This window comes from Brachypodium distachyon, chromosome 5 (genome assembly GCF_000005505.3).
Source record: "Brachypodium distachyon strain Bd21 chromosome 5, Brachypodium_distachyon_v3.0, whole genome shotgun sequence".
NCBI lineage: Eukaryota > Viridiplantae > Streptophyta > Magnoliopsida > Poales > Poaceae > Brachypodium > Brachypodium distachyon.
The window spans coordinates 3,363,039-3,381,042 of NC_016135.3; the positions used below are offsets into that span (position 1 = coordinate 3,363,039).

General features: G+C 44.8%; 2 pseudogenes; both read left to right on the top strand.

The window, feature by feature from the left end:
* Positions 1-590: 590 nt before the first annotated feature.
* Positions 591-1,780, top strand: LOC100826510 (annotated as a pseudogene).
* Positions 1,781-9,235: 7,455 nt separating this feature from the next.
* LOC100826824 lies at positions 9,236-16,035 on the top strand (annotated as a pseudogene).
* Positions 16,036-18,004: the final 1,969 nt, after the last annotated feature.

The following is an 18,004-nucleotide window of genomic DNA, read 5'->3' on the forward strand; positions in this document are numbered from 1 at the left end:
TGACGAGACGAGCGGTCATGATAGGCGGAGCATCGCGATGAGAGCAATCAAACGTTTTCCTAATATCAATTATACTGCAGTTAGCTACTCCTGGCAATCGACAGCACTTGGTCTGTCGCTGCGCCTCATGCATGGATTTTCAAGTGTTTCTTCAGATTCTTGTTCACGAAACCCAGGTTCTTGATTCGTATCTGAATATCGTATCTCAGTTCACTGAAAATTGTAGCATTGGATGAATACTCATCTTGTTCAGACAAGGGTATTGTATATTTTCAGAGAATAGTATTGTTTTTCAGGCATTTGCCGCTATTAAGATGCTTTGTCTCAGCCAAAAATCTTGGGTTGCATTTTTTTTCTTCCTTCAGAAGCTAGCTTGACACAACAGATGCATGAAACACAAGGAATAGGACAGATAGAAAATGTTGGGGGTAATAATTAAGTTCATTGATAGATTACCTAGTAACAGAAATAAGATCGTGAAGCTACTGCATTGTTTCGGTTGGAACGACACAACTGTAAGGCTTAATCTCGTTTTTTATTCTGATAACCGTCAAAATTTTCTTTTCAGTGGCAGTAAGCTAACGAAAGCCATGGACCTTAACAAGAAAGCTACTGCTGCCAACTTAACTGACGATCTAGTGGTCGATATCCTCTCCCGCTGACATACAAGTCATTTTCCCGCTGTAAATGTGCCTGTAAGGCCTGGTCTGCCTTATCTTCTGATCCAGACTACCGCACAAAGCTGTCCAAAAAAGTAACTGCTGGCCTTCTGTACCAAAGCCATGGCAAGTCTGCTATCCCACTTGTTAGCCTGTCCCGGAATGATGGAGAAATTGATGGAATTCTTGCTGATGTGCCACACTATGAGCATTTAGAACTTGTGGACTGCTGCAATGGTCTAGCCCTTTGTAAGTACAGGAACAGCTTTACTTCTCCAAGCATTTGCCGCTTCGTTGTGTGCAACCCAGCAATACGACAGTGGAGGATAGTTCCTGATACTCATTGTGCGACAGATGATCCTCCGTGTGTAACTTTTTTGGCCTTTGATCCATCATGGTCACCACAGTTCTACGTCTTCAACTTTCATCAGAGGCATCACCACCATTTGATACTTGGTACCAGGAAACTTGAGATATTTTTCTCTGGATGTTCGGCGTGGCTTGTGGATGAAACCTGGAACTCCGAGATAACTTTCTCTGGGAGGAAGCCACGCTTATTTCTTAATGGAATGCTGTATTTGGAGACCACTGGACATCAAGTTTTGGCATTCGAAGGCTTGGAGGCAATTAGTAATGGCATACCGCCCTATCACTGGACTATTACCTTGCCAGATGACTCTTTGTACGTGTGTGATTTTACTCATGGTTGCTTCTGCAAATCTTCAGGGATCTTACACTATGCATTGCCAGATGATAATGGTCGTTCGATTGCTGTTTGGAGTTTAGATCATGCTTGGCATTTATGGGCTTGGAATGTGAAGTGTCATCTTAGCATGAAAGATGCATTTGGAAGGAACGACTTTGTTTATTATAACGACGGTGGTCTTGATGGTGAGAGTGACTGGTTTTGGAACTGCGATTACCGGATTGTCGCTCTTGACTTGGATAGAAAGCTACTTCTCCTCTTTGACCAGAAGACAGACAACCTTCTTTTGTATGACATCAGCACCGGGAAACTTCATGAGATACGAGATAGCTTTCAGTGGCCTCACAACTGTTACTTCTACTATGTACCGTGCTACTCGGAGCTTCCAGCACAAGAACAACCTTCCGCGTACTGAATGGCACCTTCTCTGTTCTGTCTGCATGCCGAAGAGACAATTCCTCTTCCCTAGACGCTGAATCACCCTGTATATTACGCCAGTCGGTGTCATCTGTGTAACGAGTCCAAGAACTCGCTTTATCATTTTGTACAACCTGAACTAGTATTATGTACGATCACACCTTTGTTGTTTTAATTTTGTTTCTTGTATCTATCCAAGCTCCCAGTTTACTACCTTGTTCAAATTTACTACTCCCTCCGTTCGAAAGTACAAGGAGTAGAAATTTTGTTGACCCTCAAACTTTTTAGCCTTGACCAAACTTAGAGCAAAATGGATTAACATCCACTACTTCAATTGAATACACTATGAAAATATATTTCATGATAGATCTATTAATCTTGATTTTGGGACTCTAAATGTTGATGATTTTTCTCAGAAATTTTGGTCCAAGTTTGACAGTCAAAAATAATTATATGTTTTATATTTTAGAACGGAGAGAGTGTTAGTGTATTACATGTAAGATTACGCGGGTTACTCTCTGCCTTTAATTGTTTCTTCGTAAGCGGGTTTCTGGCTATTTGAGGATATAAAGATCAATCTTCTTTTGGATGTAGCTAGTTTTTCTTTTTAAGTTTGAACTAGTGTTAGAACACTACAATACACCTGGACACCTGGACGTATTCAGACTTTCAGAGTTAGAGAAGAAAACCTCATAGTAAAAATGCATGCAAATTTTTTTGATGCAGCAGACCAACTGCATTGATTTTGACTAATTGACTAAACTAGTTGGAGGAGCACAGCAGTCCGCAGAGAGCTTACCCCTCCACTTTCAGTTTCGTCAACTTTAAAAAAATTAAACTTACGAACAGAATTTCCCAAACTTATGAAAGAACTTGCAATTTGTCTACAATTTTTTATTTGAGAAATTTGACAAAATGGCATACTTTTCTTTGGTCTTTGCCACAAATGCACACATTTTTTCCATTAGACAAAATAACACGGCTTTCTTTGACACATTGACATTTTTAGCCATTTTCCTTGAGCCCACATGTCATAATTTTCTGGACCAAATTACCACTGGCGCGAATTAGATTGGTCCATCGATCTATCTACACGAACAGAGAGAAGGCTGGCTGTCAAAAAAAAAACAGAGAGAAGGCTCCTCGGGCAGGAGACTCTTCGCCTCGTCTGGCAGGAGAGGTCGTCACTGCCGGTGCCGGAGGAGGCCGCCACCGCCGCTGTCCCCACGATTGCAGGCAAAATCCAAGTCGTTTGCGTCCGCCGCGCGGGTGAGCTGCTAGCGGGTAGCGGCTCGCCTCTGGAAAAATGTGTGCCATCTCTCCACGCTCCTTCCGAGGATTACTGGATTAGGCCCATCGAATGGGCTCCCCGCTCCGGCGATTTCCCCCCACCCCGACGGCCATCTCTCCTCGCTCCTTCCGACCAAGGTAACTCCCTTTCCAGTTTCCACTCCCTCGTGTCTGGATCCTGCATGCTCCCAGCGCGTAGGAGAAGCTGGCCGCGTACCTCCTCGATCGACGGCCTTCAGCCTGGCCGGCGAGCGTGCGGGCGGCGCAGGAGCATGGGGAGCAACGGAGCGACGAGAGACCAGCCACGGTGGCGCGGTGGGAGAGCGCTTTTCTCTCTGCATGTGCAATGCGATCGATATTTTACGTAGATCGCCAGGGGTAATTTGGTCCAGAAAATTGTGACATGTGGGCCTAAGTCGAGAAAATAGCTATAAAAAAAAGGTTGTTTTGTCAAGGTATCAAAGAAATATGTGCCTTCTTGTCCTTGGAGGAGCGGCGGATTCCAGCCACTCGCCAGTAGAAGGATTCCCCTGTTATTGTTTTAGGTTTTCCTTTGTGACGAGACGAAACGGTGGCGACATCTTGCACTAAACGTAAGCTCCTTTCCGCATTGTCCTTGCTTAAGTGGAGTGTCCAGCACTAGTGGAGGGTGTGTGGAGCTACGTGTCCGACGAATCCCTTGGAATTAATCCGGTCCATTTTCTGGGACTCTTTCGATCTATGGTTCTCACCTCTGGCGATCGTTGCTACTCTCGTGCGTTGGTCCTCTGCGGTGACTTTCCAACCGTCAACTATAACAAGCTCTCATTTGACAAACTTTGTCCGGCTCTGGTGATGAGGGGCGAGGATAGTGTCCCATTTCAAATGCTTGTTGCCGTCGCTAATTGGAGTAACAACCTATTTGTAATCTTTATTACTTTTAAGATCTTTGTACTGCTACAATGATCATCAATAGATGGACAATTTTGCAAAATAGAAAATACCTCCCATGTAACTTTTTCGATTCGCCTCTCAGATTTGAAAGTTGAAACAAAATCCGAGTTGAAATTTGGAAAACTTGGAACATGAGAGAGGAACGAACGATTTTCATTTTGCCTTCCAGAAGTGAGCACTCGAAGACATGGAATTGGTGATGGTGCAAATCCTGGTCTAGTGTCTGGTGCAAGTTTTCTTGACTGGCGGTTTCAGTGTTATTTCTCTTGAGCTCTTGGTATGATACTCATTAGTGATTCCTTTGTGTTGTCTCGGCATTTCTGCTGCCTTTGATGGCCTCCTTCTTTATGTCAATATTGTCTCGTTCATATGACACAATCGATGCTACTCCCTCAGTCCAACAAAGGATGTATCAACTTTGACCAAATTTGAATGCATTTATACATTAAGTCATGTCTAGATACATCCAAATTTTGACAAACTTGAGACATCTTTTGTTGGACGGAGGGAGTACAATATTCAACCACACCCAGTTCTCAATTTCATTAGCTTGATGCTTAGATGTTGTTTTTGTTGAACTTCATGCTCTGTGGTTGTGCGCTCCGCGAAGATGATTCGCACCACGCATCCACATCCCTCTCTTTGTCTCTCCCACTTGCCCCCGCCAACTCCCCTCGCTCGACTGCACTGCCGTGCCGCCTCCTACCCTCCCTCTCCTTGCCCGACTGCACTTCTGCGCCTCTTCCTCGCACCGTGCCGTCAAGCCTGACGATTCATGGATCTCAAGCGTCGCCGCCGTTGACAAGGAGATCCGTCTCCAAGCCAAGGAAGATACATCTTCTTTTTAATTGATAATTGAAAGTTAAGAAAAGAAAGAGGATCGAGACGTTGACTAGAGAAGGGGGGGAGGTGAATAGGCAACTACAAATTTTTCACTTACTTTTAACAATTTAGGTGCAGCGGAATATAAAGGTTATCTAAATGCAATTAAGTGAAACAACCTATACGATGATATACTAGCAAGTAACAGGAACAAACACAAAGCAATTAAGCTTGGGTAAAAAAGTAACCAAAGGGCTCGAAGGAGAGACGGATTTATCCCGATGTTCACTTTCTTGGGAGGAATCTAGTCACCATTGGAGGGGTGAGGGAACCACGAAAGGTATACCTAATAGCCGTGAAAGGGCACACCCAATCTCCTTGAGCCTCCCACACCAAAGTAGGAGCTCAGTCACTAAGTGGTTGGCCTTGAGGTGGCCACCGGACCTTCACAAACTTGACGGGGCAAATCCACAGAGAATAGATGCTCCCGAGGCGACTCCAACCGTCTAGGAGTCCTCACAACTCCAAGAGTAACAAATCAAGTGATGAACTTCAAGAGGGACGAACCCCTTCGGTGGATGTGTAGATCTAGGGCTCCTCTCTCTTTTCCCTCAAAGGATCGATTGATTTGAGCGAGCGAATGGGAGCTATTTGAGCTTTTGAGCTTTGGGCAAAAATGAAGATGCAAAGGGGCAGGCTCAGCTCAGTGGGGAAGAAAGGCACCCACGAAGAAGAAGGATGCGGCCTATCTAAAGATCCACCCAGAAATCTGCCCGTTGGGGCTGAGATGCACTGCCCGGAATTCACCCGAAACCTCGAGAGGAATTCCGGACGATGCATCGTAGCGAAGCTCTACGTAGGCTCCGGAAGAACTCTGTATAGCCTGGATTGCGGATGGCTTCCGGAGGAGCCTCCGGGTGAGTCCAGAAACCACTGGACCCATCTGGAGGTACACCCAAAGGGCCGGCCGGGTTCCGGATAGCACAGAGCCCACCCAGAGGACACCCGGAACCTCCGGCAGGCTTCCGGCCTTCACAAAGTAGCACATCACAGGAAATTCAATAGAAAATTTGCTTGGAATGGAACTAGGCTTTGTTATGCCTGTTTGTAGGGGTAAGTATGTGGATTAGGATGTGTATAGGAAACGTAAATCCACTTGAAGTTCATCACAAGATCCCCCTTAATAATACGGCTTTTCTATGACTCAAAGAAGGTAAAATAACACAAATTTAAATGTACCGCTTTCTTCATCCTTCATCCTTTTAGCCAATACACCACACATGCTTTGATGATCTTTTTAACTTAAACCTGTTCACTCACTTAGCATTAAATATCTACGCATGATGTCATTTACACCAAAACCCACTTAGGGGACGAGATGTCCTTTCAAAAAGCAAAAGTTAAAAGTTACTACCTCCGTTCCTAAATTCTTGTCGCTGTTTTAGTACAAATTTGAACTAAAACAGTGACAAGAATTTAGGAACGGAGGGAGTAATTTAAAATGTGAGAAAACTAAAAGTTGATAAAAATAAAATTTTAGAGATTGACAAATGAAAAGTTGGCCAAAAAAGGTAAAAAAAATCCGGCATCCCATCTTTGGGCTGACTGGATCGCCCGCCATGTTTGCTCGTCGGGCAGCTCACCAAACAGCCTCCGCTATTTTTGAGTTGTGTGTTTAATGTTTGTGCTTGATATTTTATTTTCAATTACGTTCAGTTTATTACTCCGGCGACATGTATTTTCTGCTTTCTATTTCAAAGGATGTGTCTACAGAAGAGGCTAAATACCGAAACTCCCGTAGAGAATGTTAGGTCTAATATTGAGTTTTAGTTATACACGTATTGGTGTAGCTAAGTTTGGGTCTACGTGATTCCCCGCGCGTTGCCGCGGAAAATTCTATATGCATGTCTGGATATGATGTTAGGAACAAATAGTAATAATATGATTCAGTGCAAAAGAAATATGAATATTGCAGGACAACAAAAGGATAGAAGTAATTTTGATATACATGAACATTAATAACTTCAGAGAAACCAAAAAGTAAAACTTCATCAACCTGATATTTGCACATCTTAAAAAAAATTACATACGTATCATGAAAATATGTATACTTGATGAACTACTTAAGGTGAAAGTGAAAAATCTTAAGTTTCAAAATATTAAATCGTCAAAGGTACCATCAAAATGGATTTCTAGTGATCTACAACACATGAGATGGATGGTGATGTGTACAATTTGCATGTTAATGATATGCATGATGTGGATGGTGGTGTGGACACCTTGCATCCATGGGTGCACCGTTTGGTTTATTGCCGCTAGCCAGAGCCTGGGACGACGTGTGAGAAGAATCAGGATGAGTTGTTGTTTTTCTCCACACGAAAATTTATACTATGTGATGTCTATAGCTTATTCTAGTTGCATAAGTGCTTAGTGTCTAACTGTCTTTTATAAACGAGGAAACTACACCGCAGGTCCATCAACACGGCAGCGATGTTCAGTTTCGTCCGTTAACTTGAAAATTGTTCAAGTGACTTACTAAACTTGTCAGCTTTGTTCATTTTAGTCCAAATGGCCAAAATCAGATGAAATTCGGCCATGCTGGCATGTGTCGTGGACCTGGCCGGCGTGTGAGGGGGCTTTTCACAATTTTCTGGTTGTGGACCTTTTCTGTTTAACCCCATCAAATCTCTAGAATGGGGAGATGCTGCACTCGCCGGTGAACACACTTCGGTCCGGCATACGCGGCGTCCACGCGAATAGCTCCGTCGATGGGTTCGGCGGCGGCTACTCGAACGGCCAGATCCACGTCACATGCCATCATGACCGAATTTCGCCCGAATCTGACCATTTGAACTAAAATGAGCAAAGTTGTCAAGTTCAGTGAGTCACTTGAAAACGCCATTTGAACTAAAATGAGCAAAGCTGTCAAGTTTAGTGAGTTATTTGAGTTTTCAAGTTAATGGATAAAACTGAACATCGCTGTCAAGTTCACGTACCTGCGGTATAATTTCCTCGTTATAAACCTATTTGTATTGTACTTTTGATTTTTTTTTGAAATCGTAAGCTTTTTTTTGAGGGATTTTTTTGAAATCGCAAGTTGAATTTGTGGTGCTTACAAAATAACAATTGGATAATACGTGTAGCGTGACAACTCCAGATTTAATCCTGGATCCGCCGCTGTGGAGGCGAGCCGATCCAGCTCTCTTGCATGGGCAAAGTTTTCCTCGCCCGTTCAGGCTAGCTCGTCCCCGAAAGCTAGAAAATCTTGAATCCGAATTGAGCACATCACGGCCGGCCCTGTTAACAAACCGTAGCCATTAAGACCGGAGGCGCGCGCGTTGTCGGACTTGGAAGCTCAGCAATGACGCTCAGGCGCAACCACGCGCAGTTAATTTTACCGGCGGCCGGCAATCTTTGCGTCATCCCAGCGCTCCACGCATCGCGTCCTTGTCAGAAAAACAGGTTTTTGGGAGTGAGAAAACCCAGTTTTTTCTCCTCATGAGAAAAACTGTCTCCCTGTAATTTCCTAACTCATCAATTGCAAGTCCAATTTGATAAAATTTCATACAAAATGCAAAGTGTGACTGCACACTGGCCAAAATTGCATCAATTCCATATAAAATGCAAAGTTTAGATTACACATTGGCCAAAAAATTATCTTTCCGGGAGGTTCCTTGCCGGCGTCATCTTCTTCAGGGAAGAACGCAGGCAGCGTGGGCGTGGCGGGTAGGGCAGGCAGCGGGAGGAGCCTGACCGCCGGGTTGCTCTGGGGCGGCGGAGTGGCTGCTGGCTCGCCTGCCCCTTCTTCTCGCCGGAGGAGCGACATCCAGCAGACTTCGTCGGGTTGCGGGATCGGGGAGGAGCGGCCGGCGCGGTGGGGGCTGGCGCCGTTGGCAAGGGAGCGGCGGCGGCAGGGTGGAGCTGCCCGTCTCGTGGCTCCTGACGGGGATGCCAAGCCCAGGTGCCGTCGCGCCTTCTTTTCCCGGCCGCGCAGCGCCGTTGGGTGCGGCAAGAGTAGTGGATGCGGGCAGCGGGAGTGGGGCGATGGCAAAGGAGGGTCCAGCGGTGGCGGGGAGAGCCAGCGGAGGTCGGCCGGCGGTCGGCGACGGCGGATCGACGAGCAGGAGTCTTCTCGCGTGAGTCTGGCGTGCGCAGGCGAGGAGAAAAATTATTTTCCGTGGAGGATAGACTCCCTATTTGGAGGGGGGAGGAGAGAGGTTTTTCCTCCCTCCCAATTTTTTTTCTCATTGTAAAGGTGTTTTGGGATGCTGGTGGAAACTTTGGAAGAGAAAAAAAGAAGCTTTTTTCTGGTTTTGGGAGTGAGTTTTCTCCTGTCCTGCTGGTGCAGATGCTCTCGGCCACTTGCGCCGTTGTGAGTAGTTTGCTGGCGATTTCCTGGCGACGCGTGTCCAGGACCTCCGGGTCGGTCGCCTCTACGTCCGTTGTACTTCCTGGTCGCGTTTTCTTTCCTGGTTGACTACTTGACTCTTCTATTTCTTCTTCCTAGTTCTGCCGGACCGTTCGACGGGGGCGGCGGGGTTGCTGGCCGGGGTTCAGTTATTTCGGAGAAAGGCGGCGGTCAGTCAGCGGTGTGGTGACTGGTGGTGGCTCCGTCTGCCGGTCGTGGTGCCATTCGTGCTTCCGCCGATCGGTGTTCCTTCGTCGCCCTGGTTCCCAGGTGGGGTTTTCTCATTTGTTACTCGTACTTTACTTGGTGTTCCGGCCGTCCATCTCTCTCCCCGGCCTGGTTTGCGATTCCGTGTTTTCTTTGTTCTTTGCGGGTAGGATTATTACCTGATTGGGAGTGTTTTTTCAGGTCGCGCGTGCCGTTGGGGTTGGTTTGTGGGGGTTCGTCGTCAATTGTTGTCCCGGTGTGCTGCTATATACGTCCCTTTGCTTAATTGCCTTCCGTTCGTGCTTCTTGTGTTCAGGTGCGTTTTGTTGTGGCCTCCTTAATTTTCTTCGATTTTTTGTTTGAGCTTAATTACAGACCAACTAGAGAAACTTCAATTGACATTTGTCATGCATTAAAGTGATAGAAATGTACAGGTGTGTTTTATATGATGAGTATATATATGACTACGAAGATGTATTTTACAGAATAGTTAACAGAGTATAGTTACAGACGAATATACAAAGAGATTTAACAGAAAGGTGAGTCCCCCTGAATCCCTGATGCATTTCATGTTCCCGTCTTGTCAGGGGAAAATCCTCTTGCAACAGATTTGTATTTTAAACAAGTACTCCATAGTTACTTGACACCAATATCTTACAGTTTATTTCCTCAAGAATTAAAAAAATCCAGAAGCGCGGACCAACTTGGGCAAGATTGTTCTCATCAGTTCATCAACAGCGATATAAGAACACAAGACATGCTATTTTATTTTTCCAAATAGACCATCAAAACTTCACCCAAGTGTTAGTAAATTAATGAACACATGAGGGATGATGTTAGAATGGACAGTCTAAACTGTGATTCAAGTAGTGTGGCTGTATCAGTTTTCTCAATTTTTCTCGGCATCAAGTAATATCCAAGAAGAATAAAATTTATATTTACTGATTTTAGTGAGAGAACAGAGAAAAACGAAAACACATCCTAAATACCATTTCATTTAGATACAGCTAAAAAAAAAGAGGAACAGCTCAATCGGGCATCACTAGAATATCCAGCTGACTTGCTATTTGCCTATTTGGTCTATTTGGTTGTTGCTGTGGGGTTAATTTAGAAGGCTTTTGGTGATTATAAATCGTCAGTTCGTGTGTCCGTGCATATTTCTTTTTGGGTATTCTGCCATTGGTCCGTTCATTGTTGTCGTCCTAATACAGTTTTAATAAGAACATCCAAGCGTCTTCCCGTTTTGTTTATGCTCTGGGGTGTTTATTTTGTAGGTTGTGGTCTCCTGCAGGTGGTTTGTCTTTCAATGTCATATAGATGCAGTTTTAGTAAGAACTCAACCGCACATACAGCCAACCCAGAAAAAAATCCAGGAAAAATCCATGAGAGTTCATGAAAAAGAAGCCGACTGACACGAAAATATCAGGCCATACACATCAGTAAAATGACCCAAATTCATGGCGCAGGGAAGCGCCAAGACCTTCTAGTATAGTAATATTTTCTCCATTTTCTTGGTTGATACCTGTCCCTGGCCTTTGCATAGAAATTACAAAATACACACAACATAAAGTATCCAAAAGTCTCTTGATTACAAAATAACATAAAAACTAAAGGTCTTAAGACGCTTCAATCCGTAGAGTAGACCAGTACCTACGCGGGATAATTAAACACCTGGCTGACCACTCTATCAGTAGGCACGCATCCGTAGCAAAACCCAATCCTCCAACTTTAGAAGCATGGATCAAAGTGCATAAATACATAACCTACAACGGATAAGAAATGATCATTTTAATAAATATCACACCGTTTTTGTATAAGCACAAAAATGCCTCTCCTAAAATACATATACAATCTTCAGAATTCATTATTCATCGGATCTAACGGTATCATGTATCTTAAGTCCACGTTTACGCCATGCTGTTCTCTAGTGGTGACTCGTCCTGTTGTTTGAGTTGCCGATTCATGAATCGGAGCACATCTTACACCTAGTTCCCTGTGCATGAATTGCAGGAGTTTGAAGAAAAATCAGACTGCAAAAAAACAACAGTTAGCACGTGAGCCTGCAGCGCCCACAAGTTCTTACTTTATGTAACTGAAGGAACATTAACAAGCATGTCAAGATTGCAGAAAAGAAAAAACTTGGCTGCTGCAGGTACATCACATAGCGCAAATGGATTTTTGCTAACATTAGTTAATGATAGTACCTTGTTAATTACCTAAAATCTCCTTTATTTTTATCTGCCAGTATCCAATTCCAGCCAAAATTGCTGGTCATCAATGATGGTCACTACAATAGGACGACGGTTTATCCTGGTGCTCATGGCATACAGTGCACAGATCACCCTCATCTGCAGTAGTCCTTCTTCATCATATGGAAACGAGACAGATTGGTTGTCACTACTTGAATTCAAGAAGGGGATCAGTCTTGATCCACAACAAGCCTTGATGTCCTGGAATGATACCACTCACTTGTGCCACTGGGAAGGTGTCTTGTGTGGGATGAGGACTACTGATCCGCCTCGTGTTATCTCTCTTAATCTTACAAATCGAGGTTTAGTAGGGCAAATATCTCCTTCTCTTGGAAGCCTTACATTCCTCCGGTTCCTATCTCTATCAACTAATTCATTTTCCGGAGAGATCCCTCCATCCCTTGGTCACATGCATAAGCTACAATCCATTTCCTTGAGTACGAACACATTGCAAGGAAGGATACCTCGTCTTGCAAACTGTACCAACCTAATGGTGCTACAGTTGGATAGCAATAATCTGGTTGGGCCATTTCCTAGTTTGTCTGCTCATCTAAAAGAGCTGGATCTTTACCATAATAATTTGACTGGAACCATCCCTTCTTCCTTGCCAATATCACCAAGCTAAGAAAGCTTGTTTTCGCACTTAACAACATTGAGGGCAACATCCCAAATGAGTTTACAAAGCTGCACAAGCTGCAGTTCCTATACGGAGGGAAAAATAGGTTGACAGGCACGTTCCAACATGCCATCTTAAATCTTTCTAGTCTCAATGGTCTTGACCTTGCTATAAATCATCTAAGTGGGAAGGTACCATCCAATCTCGGGTAACCACCTACCTAATCTCCAAATTCTTGGATTAGCTGGAAACTTCTTTCATGTACATATCCCCTATTCCTTGATAAATGCTTCCAAGCTACACATGATCGATATAGCAGATAATAATTTTAGTGGGATAGTACATAGCGCCATCGGCAAACTTACAAAACTGTCGTACTTGAATCTTGAATTCAATCAATTCCAAGCTCGTAACAAGCAAGAATGGGAGTTTATGAGCAGCTTAGCTAACTGCACTAAGCTACAGATTTTCTCAATGAAGGGAAATCGCCTGCAAGGACATGTCCCAGATTCATTAGGCAACCTTTCTGCTCAGCTTCAACATCTATATTTGGGAACAAATAAATTGTCAGGTGGTTTTCCTTCCGGCATTGCAAATCTTCCAGGCCTACTTATTCTAGGGTTAGAAGAAAATCGATTTACAGGTGAGATACCAGAATGGCTTGGAACTCAAACAAATTTACAGGGAATAGAGTTAGCTAGCAACTTCTTTACAGGGGTTATTCCGTCGTCTCTATCAAACTTATCTCAATTGACAGAACTCTATCTAGAATCTAACAATTTTTATGTAACTATACCCCCAAATTTGGGAAACATTCGGGTCCTTAAAATATTGAGCATTTCCAACAACAATCTTCACGATAGCATACCAAAGGAGATCTTCAACATTCCTACAATAACACGTATCAGTTTATCTTTCAATAAACTGGACGGACAACTTCCTGTGGAAATAGGACATGCCAAGCAACTATCCTATCTGCTAATTTCGTCAAATAACCTATCTGGAGTTGTTCCTGAGACACTTGGTGATTGTGAAAGTATGGAAGTCATTAAGTTGGATCAGAATTCCCTTACTGGAAGAATTCCTCATTAGGCAACATTAGAAGCTTGGAAGTGCTTACTGCTGAGTAATTAGGTAATTTCGATGAATATTTAATCCAGAAAAACAATGTGTAAAACATGTAGCATATTATATCATGCAAACTAGACAAATTAAATAGCAACGCACAGCAATAAAACTCATCTAATTTCACGGCATGAATAATAGAACTACTAATCAAAATCAACAAGAAAGAGCAGATTACGTACGGTGTTGTACTCTTTTCTTGTGTTTGTTTGTTGAGGTCGGTGACGAGTCCGGTGGCGTCGATGTTCACACCGGCAGCAGCAGCAGCCTTGACTACCTCCTGAGCAGCGGCCAGCGCCTGCGCTTGCGCCCGTGCAGCAGCAGTTGCCTGGGCTTGGAGTTTGGCAGCCTGTTGCTGTGCTTGGAGTTGTGCAGCCTGCTGCTGCTGAGCTAGAGCGGCAACCTGAGCCGCGGGATCTCCGAGGTCGTCGGCCATTGGTGATGAAGATGCCGACGAAACAGGGACGTGAAGAAGCGAGCAGTCGCGTGAGAACGCTCCCCAAAAACCTTATCGACCGTCTCTCGGGCAGGATCTCGAAGGTCGGGGTTCCGGAGGCCTACTCTCCCGGCGATCTGTGCATGCAATCGGCGGGATGGAGTAGCAGTTGGCGGCGATTGGATCGTGGGCGTGACGGCTAGGGTTGTGGTGTGTTCCGTCCGGAGGCCGCGGTCGTCTTATTATATAGGCACGCAGGCGGAATTCAGTTGGGTTTAGGAAACCAAAACCGACTCCGCAATTATCGGGATTTGTTACGCGTCCGCAACGGATTCCGACTGCCAAAAAGATAAGCACGACCCGGCAAGGCTCGAACTCGATCCACAAAACGCGGCGCGCGCGAGGCGAGCGGAGGAGGAGGAGCGCGCGTGGGGATTTCCCTTGCTCACTTGCTCAAGAGGTGAGAACCAACACACCTTATATATTGGTCCAACTCCCCCTAAACTAGCAAGGTGGGACTATTCCCACTTCCTCATCCCACTACATGAATGGGCTTTTGAGATTTTCCAGGAATTAATTTCAGATTGGGCCTTGGGCCTAACCCAAAATTCCAACACTTACTATGTCTCAAAACCACTTGTCTGGATCAATACCAAAGTCTATTAGTACTCTGCAGTATCTTCAACAACTAGATCTGTCATTCAACCGTTTAGATGGTGAAGTCCCCCAGAAAGGTATCTTCAAGAACAGGAGTGCAACACGCATAGGCGGAAATCGTGGGCTTTGCGTTGGACCCCTAGAGCTCCACCTGCCTGCATGCCTTGCTACAAATTCAAGTAGTTTCAAGCACACTGATTGTCCACTATGTTTCAAGGTGATGATTCCACTAGCTAGCACGTTGCTACTTGCTGGTGTCATATCTCTGCTACTTTTCTTGTGGAAAAAACAAAGGAGAAAATCAGTTTCTCTATCTTCGTTTGGTAGAAAATTTCCCAAAGTTTCGTATGGTGATATTGCTAAAGCAACTGAAGGGTTCTCTGTGTCCAACTTAATCGGCAGTGGAAGATACAGTTCGGTGTATCAAGCGAAACTTTTTGAAGATGAAAATGTGGTGGCTGTGAAAGTTTTTTGCCTCGAGACAAGTGGAGCAAATAGGAGCTTCATCGCAGAATGTGATGCTTTGAGGAATGTACGGCATCGCAATCTAGTCCAAATCCTAAATGCGTGCTCTAGCATTGATTATAAAGGAAATGAGTTCAAAGCCTGGTCTATGAGTTCATGCCACGAGGGGACTTGCATAAATTCCTATATTCAAATCAAGAGGACGAGAGCTCTTCAAATCTGAACTACATTTCATTGGCTCAAAGATTAAGCATTGCGATCGATGTATTGGATGCAATGGCATACCTACACCATAACCACCAAGGAAGTATTGTTCATTGTGACCTGAAACCTAGCAACATTCTCTTGGATGATGAAATGATAGCTCATGTTGGAGACTTTGGACTTGCAAAGTTGCAAATTCCCACAACAGCATCACCATCTTTTGGTGACTCTGCTTCAACTGCAATAAAAGGAACAATAGGATATGTTGCTCCAGGTATATATTATACCTTCTAACATTGTGGTTTTTCTTCCTATGTAACTTAGCTGTGTGGATCTGAAATAAGCTCTTGTTGTCGCATGTTTTTGCAGAATGTGCAGGGGGTGGTGAAGTTTCAACCGCAGCTGACGTTTATAGCTTTGGAGTTGTTCTCCTAGAAATGTTCATCCGAAGGAGGCCAACTGATGACATGTTCAAAGATGGGTTGAGCATTTCACAGTTCGTAGAGATCAACTTCCCAGATAAGGTGTCTCAGGTTGTTGATTCGCAGCTGCTGCAAGAGTTGAACCTCTGCCAAGAAACTCAAATTGCTGGGGGAGAGGAAAATAGAGTGCAGCAGTGTCTGCTTGCTGTGCTAAATATTGCGCTGTGCTGCACCAAGTCGTCCCCGAATGAGCGCATCAACATGCAGGAGGTGGCTGCCAAGCTGCACGGGATCAGACATGCTTACCTCTTGTAGAACTATAATAACGAAAACTAAATAAGCAGTGCTGTTTAATTATTTAGTAGTATCCCTTCCTGTTTTTTTTTTACTGAAAACTGTAGGAGAGACTCCGACAGTGTGTGTGTATATATATAGATAAAGAAAAAAATATAGAGAAATGAAATGAGGGGGAGGGGGGGGGGACAAAGAGGCAACTGAGACTAGCCAAGCCAGCAGTGCCTCTTTTCTGGCATCCGGCATGCGGGCGCTCTGATTAGAGAGATCAGTCTTGAGACCATTGAGCCAACCAGGAACAGAAGCAGGGCAGTTTCTGAAGATGAATGCATTACGTTGCTTCCAGATATTCCAGCAGGCAGAGAGAAACACTTCAGTCGAAAAGGAGGAGTCCAAAGCCTCACGAGCCGACAAAACGTAGTCAAGAAGGATCCAGAAGGAGAGCCAGGAATCCCAATAAGAGACCAGCACCGTTGGCTGAAAGGGCATTGGAAGAGCAAGTGATCTCTAGTTTCCCGAGCTGAGAGATTGCAAAGAAGGTAGCGGACAACACCATCTTTGTTACAGTTCTTCCTCTCCATAAGGTCGCGAGTATTAACTCTATCATAAAAGAGGAGCCAAGCAAATCCCTTGATCTTGGGGACGCAGGTGGACTTCCAAATCCAGCGAAGAGCCCTAGGACAGCGGCTGCCCGAAAAGCAGCTAGTATAGAAGTGCTTAGTCTTGAAGTGACCATTGCCCCAGATGGACAACCAAAGATCGGAATCCTCCTCAACATAGTCCATGTCTTGCAGAAGCCTGAGCAGAAATAGGCAGAGCGAACAGACGCATAGGGTCAGCAGAACGAAGAACCGCCCGAAGGGAAATGGAGTGATTGGAGGCGAAGGAGAAGGCACGAGGTAAGCGTGCACTGAGACAGTCGTTATCCCAAGAGTCATGCCAGAAGGAGATGGAAGCACCATTACCCACTAGGCATCGAGAGACAGCTTTGACGAAGAGCACGTCTATAATAAGAGTTCCAGATGAGCTTGACCCAAGGCAGATCCTGATTGTTGTAGAACTTGAACAGGAACTTGACAAGCTGGGCAGTGTTGAAAGATCTCAAGTCGATCACCCCCAGACCACCTTTGTTCTTAGGCTGACTTACCTTGTTCCAGGCGATAAGAGCTTTACATTTACCGGTGAATTCTGATTTATTCTAGAGAGCAACCCTGCGGCGCTTAGCTACCGCCTCAATGAAACCATCCTGAACTTTAAGAATGCTAAGAGTGTAAGCCGGCAGAGAGGAAAGCAAAGATTTCACCACTTGTAACCTGCCTCCGAAGGAGAGGAAAGCAGAGCAAGAAGCTAAACGCCTATCAATACAATCGATAATAGGCATGAGGTCGCGGATGCTGGGGCGAGTAGTGCCACGGGGAGCCCCAAGTAAGTGAAAGGGAAAGTTCCCACCTTGCAGCCCAGAACACCAGCCAGAGACAGAATTCTATCAGCAGAGACGTTGATAGGCATAATGCAGGACTTACGAAAGCTGACACGCAAGCCCGTGGCCTGAGCAAAGGATTCGAGAAGGGCTTTAAGGCAAAGAAGCTGGCGAGAAGAGGCCTCCATGATGATTAAGGTATCGTCAGCATATTGTACAATCGGGAAGGAGTCATCGCCATTGGGCAGGGGAAGCTTGAGAAGATCCATTTGAAACGCTTTGTTAATGATGGCCTGAAGAAGATCTGCCACTAAAACAAAAGGCAAAGGGGAAAGCGTGTCCCTTGCCTGACCCCACGTTTGCAATGAAATAATTTCCCTGGAACGGCATTAAGCAGGACAGCCGAAGTAGCAGAAGACAGGATATTCTTGATCCAGGCAATCCAGGTATCATTAAAACCAAGAGACTGGAGAATAAGGATGATGGCCGAGTGCTCCACAAGGTCAAAAGCTTTTTCAAAATCTAACTTAATGACCACAATCTCCCTGCGCGACTGCTTACATTGGTGAATATACTCGAGCGGCCAGGCAAGGCAGTCTTGGATAGAGCGTTGTTTGAGAAATCCATATTGATAACGGTGCACAATCTGAAGAATGACATATTGAAGCCTGGAA